Below are 18,772 nucleotides of genomic sequence, written 5' to 3' on the forward strand. Positions count from 1 at the left end.
GAATATTAAATGCCAAATAATTTCACATGGGATCAATATAAATCTTGTAATGGTTTTTTTTAACACCTTTTTAAAAAGGCTCTCTTCGAAATCATCATCAATGTTTAATAAAATATTGGATTTTTTTCACAACTTGTTTTCTGTTTTTAGTGGAAAGAGCCTATTGTAACGCCCCAGCCCGATACCAAAAAAAAAAACAGGAAAATAGGATTAGATTTTTTTGGAGAGACACACGTCTGACCCCAGCAACCCCACTCCCTTCAGCCACTTAAATCTAACATATATCTTTAATTTTCTCTTGGCCGGTCAACTTAGTGGTCCTCTCCTCTCTATTTTTATTTCTCATTTTCTCACAAACACACCAAACACTCCTCTCTCACTCCCTCACACTTCCCCACCGGTACCTCACTTCCTACCATCTCCACCATCACCGGAAAAATCGAAACCTCTAAACATCTTTATCCATTTTATTTGAAATAAATATTTCTAATATTTTTGGTGAGTTTATATGCTTTTGATAGAGACTTTCTATATTTAAGTTTTGATAATGATACCCATGTGATTATGAGTTTTGGAAATGATATTCTTGTGTTTATGTGTATGGTTTTGTCTTAATGGATTTATTTATTGAGTGGGTTTATAGTTTTTACAATGGTGGTTATCTAAGTAGTGAAGATTTAAGAGTTTTAGCTTTTTAATGTGAAATAAATGGTAAATATAATTTTTATTGATTAATTAAAGATAGTTAAAAATTCAAATTGTTTGTCTTGGAAAATATTATTTTGGTGTCATGGGTCCCTTGGTGATATTGTGTAAATTTTGTGGGAGCTACTTATAAATTGTTAAGATTTTTGATGTAAGACAAACCACACTAACAATAGAACAAAAAGATAAACCCCAGGAGTTAGCACTTAAGGGTTGCTTGGAGTCAGTACCAAGCAAAATTGGAGTCGGCACTAGTGAAAAGAAAACACACGTTTTTAATAATTCTCAAAAGCTGTCTTACAATAATCAGAAAAAGTATTTAAATAGCTAACAATAAAAATGCATAAAAAACTCTAATTATTAAATGTTTGGGCTTGCTTAATCTCAAGCCCAATAACTAATAAGCTCCATCCATAAGTCCATAGGTTGGGCCGTCTTATTTTTGCTCTTCCTCCTATACGTGCGTATAATTGAGGGCTTGTACCTCGTGTCCGCACCAATTTTAGTATTAGGGAGATGATTTAATTTTATAAATTGAAGTTTATGACTTGTGAATTAAATTGTTGGGTAGCTTTGGAAGTAGGATACATTATTTGTGAGGTTAAATACTTATACTTGTCTAATTAATTGCTCAGTTAGCAATCTCTATTTTATTTGGACACTTGAGCTTCCACACTGTAGGCAAATTTGAAGTATTAGCCCCTTAAAATAGTGGGAAGTTCCTTCCTGCAAAAAAGCATTCGCAGCATATAGGAATGTGTATATAAAATTAACAAAAGTTAATAATAATTAAGAAAGAAAATGGAATCCATAACAATTAAAGGAAAACTATTAGAAAAAAATGTTTAAAACACAAGAGGTGAACAAGACAACTCAAAAAGATGTTGAAATATACAATTTCGGAATTTCCCATCATCCAGCTTAAATTAGAACCCATCATGGCATATATTACTTAAAATGCTTCCTTCTCTTATAAAAATTTGACCAAATCATCGACATATGCTTTTCTATCACTGAAATACAAACCTGCAGCATTAAGGCTACTACTAAGACGGATATAACAAGTGCAGTTGTCTCAAAAAGCTGAAAGTTTAAATCCATATCTTGCCCCATAATCCAACCAAGGACTACAGAAAAAGGAATCTGCAGCAATATAATAATGGTTTTAGCAGATGTTGATAAAATAAAATAAAATAAAAATCTTCAATGAAGTAATACTTAACAGCACAATCGTCAATACAAATGTATCTCAAAGGGATGCCAGTTTTTGGTGCTAAACAAACAGATAATAATAGACTTAAAATTACTATCTCACCAACTTCTTCAACATGTCTCCCTACCTGTACATTTCTATTCTTTTTTTTCTCTAAATTAATTTGTCTCAAAGGCTTCTTGCTCAAGCTGCAATGAACATCACATCACAGGCAGCAAAGATCACCCAGACCAAATTCATGTTAAAAGGTATTAACAGGAGCATATCATTGAAGGTGTATGACATAAGTTTCAGACAGATGATGCAACAAGAGCAGTGCGGAAAGTAGAAATTACTCATGATCAATATGATCATCGCCAGCTCTCTTTTCCAGTTAAAAATTTTTATCAATTTGCTGAGACAGCCAATGTGACGCAAAACAAAAAACTTTGAAAGAGCTTTAATTCCCAAACTCTGGCAGATGACTGGCCTTGATATGGATTGAGATGTCTGTTATATGCACCAATTACTAACATATTTTTAACTACAAAAGACATTGTAGCTAAACTTCAAGCAACCAAAAAAAAGAATAAAATTACTATCTTGAGGAAGCAATAACACAAAGTGACTCATCAATAACATAATGATATATTGACAGTCGTAACAGCTCCAAGCATTTACTTCCTTCAAATATTGGTTCCAAGGTAATTTAGATTAAACTGTACAAATACTAACTATAACTAACTCTTATTTTTTGGAAGTAAAAAATGTAAAATAGAAATTAAAAGGAACTCATATTGTTAATACCTACCACAAACAAAGCTATCTGCGTTGATGATCCTATTGAGACTCCTAATGTTATGTCCTGTGGAGAAGCTCAAATTGTTAAAACTCATTCTAAAAAAAAAATGTTAAAAGTGAATGTTAGAAAGCTTACAAGCTTATCTTTCATGGCAAACGTGATAGCACTTGCATGATCTACAGCATTCCCCACAAGTGGGAGCAAAATAACACTAATAAATGAAAGTGGAATATTCAATGCAATAGATGTTCCCTGCAAAACAATCACCCAATCAGAAAGTTGATAAATCAATTTCTTTTTATAAGTAAATAATTTCATTAGAAAAGGATAAGAGGGGACGCATATAAGGATGTGTGATCCCTTTTCAAAGAATACAAATCATAAGGAAAGAGAGTAAAAAAATCAATAAAAGACATCGAAGGGTTGCTGCCTAGCACATGCATCTAATCACATAAAGACTGTAAATTATGTTCTTTGATTATAAAAGTAGGGAAGATCCACTTATTTTTTTCGTATTACGGATTCTTCATGACACATAGAGGCACGGCTCACACACCTTGGCTGCTCTATGGCAATAAAAACGTCAGTGCCAACATCCTAATAGCTCATACACAGATTTGGGCATCAACAACACTAACCCAAACTATTTGAAAAGTGAAAACAAAGAACCAAATATTTGTTGTGAAAGGACATTGAAGAAGTAAGTGATCAATAGATTCCACGCTGCTCTAACACATACAATACCAACCATCATCAAAAGCCTCCTACAAAGATTATTGAATGCCAAGATTTTTGCAAGAGTTTGCAGTCCATACAAAGTATGCCACCTTTCGAGGAGCCTTAGCCATCTAGGTGCTCTTCCACGGGAAGAAAGAAACTGCAGAACCCATTATGGCATTATAGAACAAATTAACCTCAAACATCCATTTTTTTTCAATGATGTCTGCAAGGCACAATCATTACCTCACACAGAGGGTAAATTATCATAGAGTAACTCAAAAAAAGAAGCAACTGATTCCAGCTCCCAATCCCGAAAAGCCTGAATAAAGAGGACTCCAATGTCAGATCTCTCCTTCATCTGGGTTGGCTAGATATGGTGCTACAAATGCCTCCTTGTTCACCAACAAGGTGTAAAGGTCTGGGAATTCCTTGAGAGCATTGTCACCACACCAAATGCTTGACCAAAATCTCACTCTGAACCATCTCATACCTCAAAATGTAAAAAATTTGGAGGACTCACATCCCCTGCTTATACTTTTCCACAAATCAACCGCATATGGACCCTTGAATGGTTCCATTGTCCATCCTCCCAAATTTTCACCTTGCTTTACACCAATTATACTTCTATACTGATGATTAGTAGGTGTTTGGTATCTATAAAAAAAGAGTACTTTTGTGCAGAACTATGAATTATGGGTTTTACATACGTGAGGCCATTATAAGATGTCAGATAGAAGCAAGATCTATCTGCTTTTGATACTTATATTATAGTAATTCATAAGTCTTAGCGTTTAAACAGCTTTTGGTTTTTTTGGGAGTGATAGTGGAAAAGTTGACAGACAAGTCACCCTTACTGCAACTCATACCCCTCCTCATTCAATTCTTTTGACTTTGTTGGATCCTTTTCCTCGTTTGAGAATCTTCTCCCTTATTTTTAGGATTATTTTGTTATTTATATCAGGTCTAAATTATTCTTGACTTTGTAATAGAATCATGAATTTTTTAATGGGATTTCTTGGACTATAATTTATCACTCAAATTAGGAGTTGGAAGCCTTACTAGGTTAAATAAGAGTCAATGAGCCAAGTGCCTTGTAGCTCAATTGTTTCGCACCTTCTTGTGTTTCCAATTATCGAATTATCAACAAAAAAGAGTCAAAGAGTCTTTAAAAATATGCTTCATTTTATTTAAAGAATTTAACCTTGAGCAATAGAATTATGAGTGATTTGCATTATTGAAGAGCTATGTGCCTAGAATGTTCTTCTCATCTCTCTCTTCTTGGTCTTCTTCTTCTTTGGGCTGATATTACTATTCAAGTCTATAGTTCGCACAAACCCTAAAAAATTCTCTCTTTTCCTTCTTTACAAGCCCAAACCAAATCCTTCTACTTACATATCAAAACCCAAATTAAAACCTCATATACTTTGTCTACTAAATAACCCATCAACGAGCTTTTTTAGGTTCTATTATTTGCTTGTTGCCAAAGAAATAATTGCAACCTGCTTGTTTTCTATTTCCCTTCTTTGCTGTTCAATTCTGTGTCTTTAAATCATTTAAAAAGTACAAGCCTAAACCATAATGCATAGCTCTAAACCTCAACTTTAAAACCCTAAGCCCATCATAAGCACACCTAGAAAAGTAACCATATACCAAGCCAGCATTTGATATAAAGAAAGAAAAATAATGTATTACAGGGTTTATTAGAGTGTCCAATTGCAATGGCTCCAAGATGTAAAAAGGGGAACCAAACTTGTTTATCTAAAAATATATGATAACAAATTTCATGGAGAAAGAAACATTAACAAGAAAATATTACCTCTATTGTATCAACTAAATATTCAGATAGGATTGAGACGCAAGTAGTTATAACCAAAAGCCAGATTAATGGTTCCCATTTTGAGATCTGGGGAGCTTCGTCATCATTTGCACCCTCTTCAATCTGAATCCCTTCCTATATTCATGCCATATATAACATCATAAATATATATATATATATATATATATATATATTATAATTTGATAGTTACAATGAGAAAGGGGGAATTTGAACACTGAAATTTCAATGGAAAACACCAGAAGGTGCCAACTAGTTGAGTCATAAATTAATTAATTGAACAATCCATGCTTAAAGAAATGTTCCCATAAAATATGACAATGAAAATATAGTATACAACATATATAGCAATGCCTCCTTTTAAGTTCTAAAGACTCAGTAAGTCACTAAGCCAATAAAAGTCTCAATATAAGAATGTTGTATTAAAATTATTGGTGTGGTCGGCTGAGGTGGTCTTGATGGAGTTCAAATGTGCATTTTATCCCTTATTGGCATTAGAACTATGTTGCATTTCTCCCCAACCTAAACCAAAGAAAAAGATATGATGACTTGTATTTATGGCATTAATCGCTACATCTTTATTGTATTCTCAACTATAAATTACAATGAACCCTAGTAGGGTATATATTAATATATAGGGACTATAGGAGTTGTGTTAGCCCCATATAAGCTTTACAACATAATTGGGCCTCTTGAGCCTTTACTCATAATAAAACACATAAACCCAGTACAAATGTATCTGTAACACGAGAATCTCTACTTAGTCATTGTCCCCTATAAGCTACAACAAAAAATTTCAAAACAGTCACTGCTAGAGCAAACTAAAAAACTACAACAGTAGAAATAATAACCAAGCCAAAGTCCCAAAATTTTGGACTCAGCTAGCTTTGGATCTCAACAGAATAACTAGGGCCAGCCACATATATTCTTTTTAACAAACTATATATATTTGGCAAATACAATTGATTGGTGTACTTTGAATATTCTGCAGCAGCTACTTTTATAGACCATTAGAAAAACCAGCCAAATGTAGAAGATGTTCAATCTTTTAATTGTAGTAGTGCCAAAGATATAGAAGAGAGCTTACAATTGTAGAAGTCTAAACAATATTTGTTAGATGAAAAGACTTTCACTCATAATTTAAGTAATATAAGTATCTTTCCAGGTTGAAAATAATTAGTCCATGTATAATAACGTTAGAAAAATCCCAAAAAAATATGCTACTAAAAAGTTTATAACAATATTCATAACCAACCTCATTAAGAGAAACATATAGATTACTTTGACTCTTTAGCTGGAAAAAAAGGTATGCAGCATATGTGACAAGCATGATGCAACTGCTAAATCTTGAAAGATCCAACTCTGACTTCCCAATATAAACCTCAGTGTGTGTATAATGAAGAACAGTTGGTAAAAGTAGGCCCATGACTGCCATCAACAACAATCCAGAGTTTACCACAGCAATTGCCTGCATACCAAATATATCAGCTTTAGTATGAAAAATAACAGGACAATTAAAAAAAAAAAAAAACTCAGAAAATCTGCTAATATATCCACCTTATTAAACAGCTGCTCCTTTTGAAGAACAAGCCCACCACAAAAGAATGCACATCCAAGCACCAACAACAAGTTTGACAAAATTGAACCCAATAACGACAGCTGAACAATACGTATCAATCCACTTTTCAAAGCAAAGATTGATATAATAAGTTCTGTTGCATTCCCAAAAGTAGCATTCAATAGACCTCCAACTGCAAATTTCAAATTCACTACATATCAGAAATTGTACATAATTTCAATATTTTCCACATGTTTCTTTTGTAATTAGATAGAACTAGTCGCAGAGCCACGCGTTGCGCGTGATAATGTTTTAGATAAAATACTCTTCTAGTCCCTAGATTTTATAAAGAGTTTTTTCTTTTTTTGATAGTTTTATCATATTTTTCGTAATCTTAGCTATAACATTTTTTACCATTATCATATATTTATTGGTTGATGATTTGTATAAAATAGACATTAAATGAGAGGTAGAACTATTCAATAGTTTTAAGTTTAAATTTTTTTATTATTGTATTTAATTATTGATTTTATTGCACTATAAAGTTTTTAATGTCCTCTATATAGCTATCTCTATTTTATTTCTTACTCTTCTTTACCATCTTTTTATTTTCCAAATAACAGTTATTAATTGACGTTTGATTTCATTTCTTTTTTTCTTCCTTCATTTATTCTTTATTATTTTGTATGTTCCTTGCTAGTTGTAAATTTTATGGTTATTAATTAGAAATAGATATCATGGATGGCTTAAATAGTTATAAATGTAGTTATGTTAGTGGTATGTCAAAGGTTTTTATTTTTATTTTTTATGGGGGATGTGGCTGAATTTAAATGTTAATAAAATGATATGAGGAAAAAATAAAAATGAAATACATAACAATAAACACTAAATTATCCAAATAATTCTATGTAATATAATAATAGTACATTCTTATATACTATTTTTAATTATTTATAATGCAATATGATTATATTTAACAATCAAAGTCATAAAAAATAAAAATAAATAAAAACTTAAAACACAAAACTAAATCCCATAAACCAAAATAGAGTTCTAAAGAATACAAAACTTTATCAAGCTAAAATAGAGATGCAAGAAAAATAAAAATAAAAATCCACCAAAAAATTGAGGGAGAAAGAGTTGGAATTAGCCACTTTTTTGTGAGAGAAAATTATATAAAGAACGGAAGAGTGAATGACAAATTTATATTAAGAGGATAATAATAAAAAGAAACAAAATAAAGGAAGATAAAAGGAAAGAAGAAGAGTGATATCAATATAGAATGTTTGGGAAGATGAAAAGGTAAAGAGAAGGAGAAAGGTTGGAGAAAGTGTAAACGTTAAAAAAAATTAGTACAATTTGATGAGCACAATAAAAAATTACATTTTTTTTTAAACAAAAAGAGAGAAAATATAAATAATTTAATGATAAGGAGGATGTGGTTGAATTTCAATATTGAGTAAAATAAAAAAGAAGAAAAAAAATAAGAAAAATTAAAAGATATAACAATAAATACTAAATTATCCAAATTATGGTATGTAATGAAATACTATTTTATTGTTATCTACTATCTTTAACTTTTTATAATGTAATCGGATAAAATTTGACAATCATAGAGCAAAATAATAATAATAATAATAATAACTTAAAACACAAAACTAAATTGTATCAACCTAAATTAAAGTTCTTAAAAACATAAAAATTTACAAACCTAAAATGGAGATGTAAGAAAAAATAAAAATCCACCGAAACATTGAGAGAGAGAGAGAGAGAGAGAGAGAGAGAGAGAGAGAGAGAGAGAGAAAAAAAAAACCTTTTTATGAGAGAAATCTATGCAAGGAATGAAAAAGAGTGACAAATTTATAGTAAGAGGGAAGAGATATGAAAAGACAAATAAAGGAAGATAAAGGGAAAGATGAATGACAATATTAAAGTAGATGGTAGTGGGGAGATGAAAAGGTAAGGGAAGAAGAAAAGTTGAAGAAAGTGTAAATATTTAAAAAAAAAAAAGTAAATGTAAAAAAAATTATAGGAAAATTGGAAATAAAAAAGAAATATATATAAATGTTAAAACCGACAAACATGAATATGTAAAGTCAATAATTTATTTATATATATATTGTAAATAATAATTATGTGGCGAATGACATGACGATGAGGTGGCGCAACAGGAGCTCAGCAGCAATAAATGCCACGTTTCAGCTTTTAGTAATATATAGATTAGTTATTTGTTAACTAATTGGTTAATCTTGTTTGGTTGGCCTTAGTGGTACCTCCTCTTGTACATATAAGGGAAGCTAATGATGAAATTAACACACAATCAATAATACCAGGAAGTTTATTTATCGTTCTCTCAATTTTTGACACTACATTAAAAAAAATTCAGATAGAATACTGATTCGCAACCTAACGATGAAAATGATTAATGTATACATGTGCCTGATACTAAAACCAAGTAAATTGGGCATATACTGAGGATAACAATGTAGGACTATTAAAATTGAGATACAACAAAAACTTTACCTGTTGGTCCAGTGTAAAAGGCTAGCTGCCTAGACCAAAGTGAAAACCAACACATTAGCAACTTAATAATTCATGTTCCCTTTCAAAAAAAAATTCATATTCTTTAGAGAGAGAGAAACAGAAATCCTTACTCTGTAGCATAACCTAAACGTTCAGCCAAAGGTGCTATACCCACTAAGCTTAGAATGAAGACCCAAGCCTGTAATCCACCTCAAAACAAATAAACAAAAAAAAATCTTCGACCAATGATTTAAATGATTCAAGTCAATGAGAACTGCAACTCACAGATTGATCAGTCAGTTCTTGAACAAGAATTGCTGCTGGCCAAAAGGGAGCAGCAAGTTGAGTTTAGTGCAGAAAACAACAGTCCTTATGCTCTTATACACAACATAGATCAATGTCTTGATGCAACTAACCAGTGAACCTCCAGAAGACGATCCACTTTCAGCTGTATAAATAGGATGAAATTTTTTAGCATGTTTTTCCAAGCTAGGAATTACCTCAAAGCTTATTATTTATTTTAAGTATATGTATACATCATAATGGCTCAATTAACAATGGTGTAAAAGCTCACCAAGTGAGAGGATTAGTGAGTAGAATAAGGCTATGGTATGAAAGTAAAAGTTAAAGCCTAATTGTTGATGGAATATTAGAAATCCAAGAAATTCCTGCTTGGTGTCATTTGATATAAATTTCCAATTTCAATATCTTAAGTATGGTGTTGGCAAATCCATGACAATATATCTTGTTTTGAGTTGTAAGCATTAAAAATCAAGTACAAGATCAAGTCTAAGGTTCAGCACAAGAAAGGACAGTCTTGGGAAGATTACAATGATTTTCACATCACCACATTTATATATTACTAAAAACTGAAGCGTAGTATTTAATATTGCTATGCTCACGTTGAGCCACGTTAGCAGCCATGCCATTATCAATTTTTTTTCTAATTTTTTAATATTTAAAGTGAATTAAAAACTCGATTATATTACAATCAAAATATCATATTTAATTTATCTTATTTTTAACTATTTTTATTTATTATTAAATTTTCAATTACATTTTAACTTTTCATATCGTTACTACTCTCTACCTTAACTTTCTTCAACCTTTCTTATTTCATTTTAACTTTTCATATCCTCACTACTCTCAATATTACTATTATTCTATCTTTTTATCTTCCTTTATTTTTTACTCTTCTTATTCTTATCCTTATACTATAAAATTATCATTCCCTCTCTTATTCCATGCATAATTTCTATTTTTCCACATACAAAAGCCTCTCTCTCTCTCTCTCTCTCTCTCTCTCTCTGTATATATATATATATATATATTTTCTTCTGTTTTTGGTATATATATTTTTTATTTTAGTGTAACAGGTTGACCATCAAAACATACTGATGTAATATTGAAAGCTTCACCAAATGCATCGCAAAAATCAATTTTAGACTACTAGAAGTCAGTTAGTTTGCTAAAATTGGAATTGACTGGTAATCTAGCTTGATACAATTTAGTTTTGTGTTTTATGTTGTTAATTTTTTTATTCTCATTGATTGTTAAATGTTATATTATTACATTATAAAGATAGTATATAAAAATATAATATTATTTTATTAAATAGCATAACTAAAATAATATGGTGTTTATTGCTATACATTTTATTTTTACTATTTTTCTTCTCATCTTATTTTATTCAACATTTAAATTTAGCAACATCCTCCATATCATAATTATTTATATTTTGTCTCATTTTTTTTAAATTAAACATATAATATTTTTTTAAATTCAATAAATAAAAATTGTTCTTATAAAGTCTTCCCATGAAATGCTACAATGCATCAATGGAAAAATGAAATACAAAACAAATATCAATTTAGAAACACTCAATTAAAAAAAAAAATAGATTAAAATATTCCCATAAAACGTTACAATGCATCAATAGAAAAAGAGAATACAAAACACATGCTATTTTAGAAACACTAAATTTATAATAATAATAATAATAATAATATTAAACCAAACATATCATAAAATAAACTAATAGTTATACTATCTTCATGGCACCAAAATGGAATAAAATAAAAATAAAAATAAACGTTAAAATATGCATATTTAGTACATTAGAATTATCATCAAATTTGGGAAACAATAGGATGTTAACGAAGAGAGAGAGAAAGAGATTAGTAAAAGAAATCAAACATCAAATAATTAAATTAATTAGTAACTTTTAATTGGAAAACAAAGAGGCTGACATTTAAAGGAGTAAAAACTTAATTAAAGATGACCTTACAAATGTTATTAAAAACTTTACAATACAAATAAATAAATCGTTAAATTCACTTAATTAAATCATATAATTAACAATTAATTACAATCATAAAAAATTTAAGCTTGAAACTAATCAAACTCTAATCTAGAAAATCATATTTATTATCAAAACTAAAAGGAAGACGTTCTTCAATAATAATAGAAATATATAAGAAATAAAGATGAAAATTTTCAAAATCCTTTTTTTAACATTTCATTTAACATTATTATAAATAATAAAATATAAAAAAAATCCTTAAATGCTTATATTCTTCACACACCACAACTTTTAAAATCTAATGAAAGGTTCTAAGAATTTAACTCTCATTTAATGCCTCTGTTATGAAAATCATCAACCAGTAAAGTATGATAATAGTAAGAAACGTTATAAGTGAGATCATGAAAAAACTAATTAGCCACTATTATTATGGAATAAATGTCTTTTTTTTATGCATCTAAGAAAATGAAATGTATAGAGTTCACTTATTAAGGTGTATGTAAAGATTCACGTTAAAAAAATATGTAAAGGTTTTTTTGAAATAAAAAAAAATATATATATATATATATATTTATAGTTTTTATTAACTTAAAAGACAATGAAAAACCAATTTTTAATTATTATAACCGTCGCTACTCTATAAATCACACACAACACTATATTAAATATTCTCAACTACAAAGTTAGGTCTTTTTGGATATACACCACCATATTCAACTTATAAATTACAACACAAATCAATCATACAATTACACAATCAAAGCATGAGCATGTAACATGAATTACCTTCTGAATTATTGCTTGGAATTTTCACAATTATTGAAAGAGAATTGCCAAATTTAATTTTTAGAAAACATCAAGACAAGGTGAATTTTAATTTTTTTTAACTTCCATAGAAAAAAATATTACCCACATTATTTCAACCCTTATGGAAAAGAAAGTTTACATGTAGCATGACAAACATGTTTAATTGACTTAAAGATGTAAAAATTAGTCAACCGACTATGGTAGAATTAAGGATTCAAATTTTAAATAAAACAATTCTACAATAATAAAAAATTATTTTGTGATAAATATGATTATGAAATGCATTACTCTTCATTAAATTGGTTCAAATTACAAAATAATAATAATAATAATAATAATGAGACCACCTTAAAAAATAATCATGTGCAACGTGTGGATCCGCAACTACTACTTATAAAAGCAAAATGATCTAAATTTGTGTAATTGATTGAAAGAAGCTGTGCAGACACTTAGGTAGCCATTAGAAAGAATTATATAGCAAGAGCATCTGGTTTTTTGATCAGATTTCTAAACATGCTTTCTGACTTGGCTGGCTATCAAAAGACAGGCTGCTCACAAGTGAAAGAATGGGGCATGGCCTTGTTATATTTTGACTGCTCGATGATGAGATCATAAGAAGAATATGGAAGGAAGTGCTGAGAAATTGCTTAATTTGTCAGTCAGATTGGTTTTTGGATTGGTGAGATGAATTGGGCCACAACCAAGTTTAAGGGAAGAAGTGTGAAACACTCAATATGCAGAATGGCTTGAGCATCTATCATATAGATGTAGGTTTAGGAATGAAAAGGATTCACAATGGAAGAGTATGGAGAAAAAAGTCAAAAACAAAAACCAAAACAAAGTATTATATATGCTGTATCTTGGAGCCTGACTTAGTCTGTCATTGAAAGTTGAGTAGAGTAGTCATGGTCGTGATTGTTAGGCTGAAGTTTGTAGCAAATGCTTCTTGTTTGTTAAAACTCTGTTTTGATTGAATAAAGCTTTGAAAACTCTGTTTTGTTAAGAGAGATGGGTTTCGGAGTTTAATTACCTGTTCTATCAAGGGGCTCCTCCTGACCACCAGATGAAGAAAAGCTTCTTTGTAGGGGTGATTGCAGATCTTCTTGCCCCCCCTTCCATATTCTTCTTTGAAAGTTTTGACGCTTCTACTGCATTTTTAGTACTGTCCTAATATCACGGTGCATGCACGAGGTCTTTAACGCTCACTCTGTTTTGAAGTAAAGTATTTTACATTTTTTAAACGAAAAATATTTTATAGATAAAAGATATATGTAAAATATTTTCGAGTATTTGATATGACAAATAAAATTTTTCAAAGAAATCACCAAAATTGGTGGCCCAGTCACTAGTGCTGGAGGTCTGATGATTGAACCATTAGTACCGGTGGCCAGAATGGTGTCTTCAACCACCGAACAACCAACATTAATGGCCTGAACGACGGCTTTGGTTATCGAACATCTGATACGTACTAGTTTTTGGAACGGTAGTTGATTAACTTAAATTTAATCATATGTATTGACAGTGTTGTGAAGAAAATTGAAAGAGAGGCACTCCATCTTTGATCTTTATCTTTCCATCTTTAATAAGGCGAAAGTTATATTTTTTTAACAACTGTGAACTACGTAAAACAATATAATGCCCGTGAACTACGTAATTGTGATATTCTAACAGTTCGGTGCATTTTAGTGTAGGTTTGGTAGTTTTGTTTGGTAGTGTTTTTGTTATTTTGTGTCTTTTAAGAAATTAAAAAGATTTTTTAATTTCAACTAATCGCACTGTCCAAATAGACCCACCAAGTGGCAAGTGGAAGTGGTGGTTGGTTATTCACAATTTCACATGGAAAACATTATTATTATTATAAACGGCAGACATGTAAAACATTATTAGAAACGATAATAGTTTGTATAGGTTGTACTATAATAAAAGATGTCGGTGGACCTGTAAAAGTGACGTTACAAAATCCAAACTTACCACAATTATGAAGTCCGTAATAAAAATAGTTGGAATTTTTTTTTTTTTTTTTTTTTTTTTTTTGTTAATCTAGCCATTTCATGAAAAAACTAGGTACACTTAAGGTCAGTTTGGATATCACTTATTGCTGATAATTAAAAACTGAAAACTGAAAATACTGTATTAAAATAATTTTTAAATGTGTCCTATAAACAGTGCTTAATTATAGACCCACTAATAAATGCGCAAAACGCACTTTCCAAACTCACACTTATTGCACCAGGTTACATAAATATAAAAGGAAATGCTAACGAGTGTCTTTAGGGTACTGGTTAATAATCTATTTAAAGAAAGTTTTTATGAGAAATGAAAAAAAAAAAAAGTAATTATTATTTTGACAGTTTTTTTTATTTCCCTTAAAAGTACTCTAAGGGTACTTGTTCGCATGACCCACAAAAAGAAAATAAAAACAACAAATTCATCAAAACCCATGTAGATGAAGTTGATTGGTAAAGATGCACTTACTCCAAACGTGATTGGAAGAGTGTTTTGCTTTTTTACTTTTCTTTTAATATAATTTTTAGTTTTTTAATAATTAAAAAAACTAATTTTTAGCTTTCTATTACACATTTACAATAAAAATTACCAAAAGTTATTTTTTTTATAAAGACTATATATACAGATAAGTTACTAGTAGAAATTATGGGTACCCAAACAGACATTGCATTGTTTCTCTTCACTTGATTAATTATGCATTTTGTACTATTCTCTATATATACTGTTATGCCAAACTAAAAGGCTTACAATAATTCACTTGTCACCTCCTACCTCACTTTCTAAATAAAGAAATGATGTACTAAACGTGCAAGTGCTTTTCCTTATTCAGCGAAAAAAAAATGTTTTTCATTGTATAGGTAGTGGAAAGTTTGGTGGAAATCAAAGATGAGAGCTTAAAGGAAATTCTTGAAGAGGATCATGAAGAAAAAAGGAGGCTTTTTTTTTTTTTTTTTTGGAGAAACAAAACACACACACATAACATAAGGGAGAGTGAATGATGTTCTAATACAAAAACTACATCAAAAACTCTAATCAAAAGTCATGATAACTTTTAAAGAAGATTGGAGCAATTAATTGAGAATAATGACAAAAATCATGAGTTGGAGATTATTACAAATACAATGGAGGATTTAATTGAAATTAAATATAAGGGTGAATTTATTACTTTCAATCCGCAATATCCTGTTGACAACACCTCAAAGTTTATTGATTTTCTGAGAGTAAAAAAATTGATTTTGTCTTCAATCTTTTGTTGATTGATGTTGCAAATCAATTAAAGGCCAATGAGAAAAAAAATTATATGTTTCACTAAGGATATAGGTTTCTAAACTGAATCAAGTTATTGAAGTATTTGAAATATCTTTTTTATTTAGAGTAGAATATTTCAATTTCCAAACAAAACTTGAGATTAACGTTATTCTAGTAACGTTATTTATATTTTTTTGATATACGTGTATGTGAAAAAGTGTATAAAAATACGTGTAATATTGTTTAAAAACTAAAAATATGTGTTTAAACGCATATATCAAACGGGCCTTCATTCAAGTGGAAGGGTGTGATGTAGGACATAAATATAGGATTCTATTTTTATTATTTGTTAATTTTTGATATTTTCATAATTTTAGATTTAGGGTTATTATTTCCTTAATTTGAGCTACTTCTAGTACTTTAATAATCAATTAATGGTCTTTTATGGTAGAGTATCAACTAAAATCTCTTTTAGAATTTTTTTTGTTCTTGTTAATAAAGTTTTATGGAGCTTTTGAATTTGCTTCCAAGTCCATGAACATTTTTTGATTTAGAAACGCAGAATTTCATTAATAAAATTTTCAATTAGGTTTTTCCTTTCTTTCTTTTTTATTTTGTTTTGGCGTATTTAATATTATTCTTTGTGGATTCAAATAACCTCTGATGAATTTAAGTTTTTGCATTTACCTAAATCAAGATCTAAGCCTACTAAAAATTCATAATTTTTAGAGGCTGCGATAGTGCTACTGTTCCTCAATGTTGTACATTTGTAAGGAGTAGGGACCTTGTCTACTCTATGAGGTTGTAAAGTGTAGCTTGTCTACCCAATGGGATTGCCTAAAATGTTAAGATTGAATGTCACTTGTTAGAAATTTGTTAATGTTAGGGTCATATTTTCTATGTAATGGCTAATTCTTTGACAAAACGTGCTTTACTTGTAATTAGGTAGATCTAAGTTGGTTTAATGTATCAAGAAGTATGTTGTTCAAACATATCAAGTGGTATGACATGAAGTTTGATCCAAGAAACAAGTAAAGAAAATCTATTTCATTAAAGCTCGACACTAGCTGCTATCAAAGATTAATGAAGATGCTCGACACAAGTTCGATCTATCAAGAATTACAATTTCAGAATTCTCAGATCTGAAATTTGGCCCATGATGACTTGAATGATTAGGGTTTCTCTCTCTACAACCCTAGTCATATATAAGGCTTATTTTAAAATTCATCAAGTACGAAAACAGAGACCTATAACTCATACTCTGTGTGAAGCTATTGTGTTTGTACGCATTAAGGTTTTGTGACTAAGTACTTTATTGATCTTCATCGTTTATAAAGTGAAAAACTTTGCAGCCAACAACAATCAATCAAGTTGTTGGAATTAGTCACGTACTAGGATTCGTGCAAATTAAAGAGCTAGTCACAGATTGGATATTTGTGCAAAACAAAGAAGTTTGCTACAAGATCAAATTCAATTGGGTATTGAAGCGAAGGTTCAACTGTAGTTTGGTATTTTGGAATAGGCCAGGGTAATGGTAAGATTCCTCATACTTGTAACCACCTGATTATTGATTAGTGGATTCTTGAAAGTGGTGACTTTAAATTCACCCGATGGAGTTTTTGCCTTGCGAGAGGTTTTTTCCATTTGTCAACAAATCATCGTGTTAATTTATCTTCCGCTGCATATTAGTTATTTGGTGATTTGTTGATGCCTTCAAGATTTGCATGTAATTTGACTTAATTAATCAATTTGAATAATTGAATTAATTAACTAGGGTCAATCTATCTTAACCTAACAGTTAAGGTTGAGAATTGTTAGTAGTTACAGTAGAACTTCAAGCCTATAAAACTAAGTCCAAAACCTAAAGGAAGGAAAAACAATAAAGGTTGATGTTTGGTTCGAAGGAAATAAGAGGAAAAACAAATAATAGGAGAGAAAGGAAAGTAAAAGTGAGAGATTTGTTTTCCTCCCTGGCCCACCAATTCATTTCCTCCCAATTTGAGAGGAAAAGGTGAGAGGAAATAGTTTTACGGGTGAGACCCATTAATAAGCCATTTTCTTTTCTTTCTTGTAAACCAAACACTTGAGAGGGAAATTGATTTCCTTTCTCCTCCTTTTGCTTTTTTCTTCTCTCCCCTTTTCCTTTCTTTTCCCTCTCAATTGTATTTTCCAAACATAGTGTAAAGAATATCTATCAACATAAAGATAACATGAGTTCAACAATATAATAGTATATGTTATATGGAAGAGATTTCTAATTAAATTGGGATAAAATGAGTGCAACTAAAACTAAGAGTGTAGCTTAATGGTATCAATTCTTCTCCAACCATATATTTTACCACAACTTTTGTCATAGCTTGATGATGTGGTCAATTGTAATTGGTGAACTGTATATCTATCATCCACAATCGACTACTTCAAAATTGTGGCAAAAATTATGGTACACACATTGTGATCACAAATTTTCTCTAATGATATTTTCCAATTCTTCCATCAAGGAAAATAGAATGATCTACATCCCTGAAGTTGAACTCATAAGCCCATGTTGGAGACATTAAAGAGTAGTCTTTGCCAATATAATAAAGAAAATTATGACAACCCATTTTTCTTAAACAACAATTCTACTTTGACACTTAATTTCACTATGTTGAATAGTTATGATGAGAGTAATATTACTTTCATATGAATCCACCATTAACATTATTTTTACTAGTTGCTAACTTGTGTGCCATATGCACTACATATTTTTTTAAGGTTAATACATATATACACATTATAATTGAGTCAATTTCTCCATTATCAAGATAAAAGGAAAAACAAAATTTCTCAAGAACTCAAAAATTAAGGTAGAGAAAACATCCGTTCTTAAACAACATTTACTTACAAAAGTTTATGCATCATCAAAGTACTTTAGAAATTAACAATATTCCCCAAAAAAAAAAATTCTTAAAATCCAAATTTTCTAATCATATATCCAAAAAACATATGACCTATCTAAAAATTTATAAATTAAGGTATCAAATGAAACAAACACTTTTAGGACCCAAAACCCAACAAAAGCATGATTCAAAAAA

At 30.0% G+C, this 18,772-nt stretch overlaps 1 pseudogene; it reads right to left on the bottom strand.

Annotated features, from left to right (window-relative positions):
- Positions 1-1,335: 1,335 nt before the first annotated feature.
- The window catches only part of LOC126694125 (vacuolar cation/proton exchanger 2-like), a 30,795-nt pseudogene continuing 13,358 nt past the window's right edge, over positions 1,336-18,772 (bottom strand).

The sequence above is a fragment of the Quercus robur genome, chromosome 8 (assembly GCF_932294415.1).
Source record: "Quercus robur chromosome 8, dhQueRobu3.1, whole genome shotgun sequence".
NCBI lineage: Eukaryota > Viridiplantae > Streptophyta > Magnoliopsida > Fagales > Fagaceae > Quercus > Quercus robur.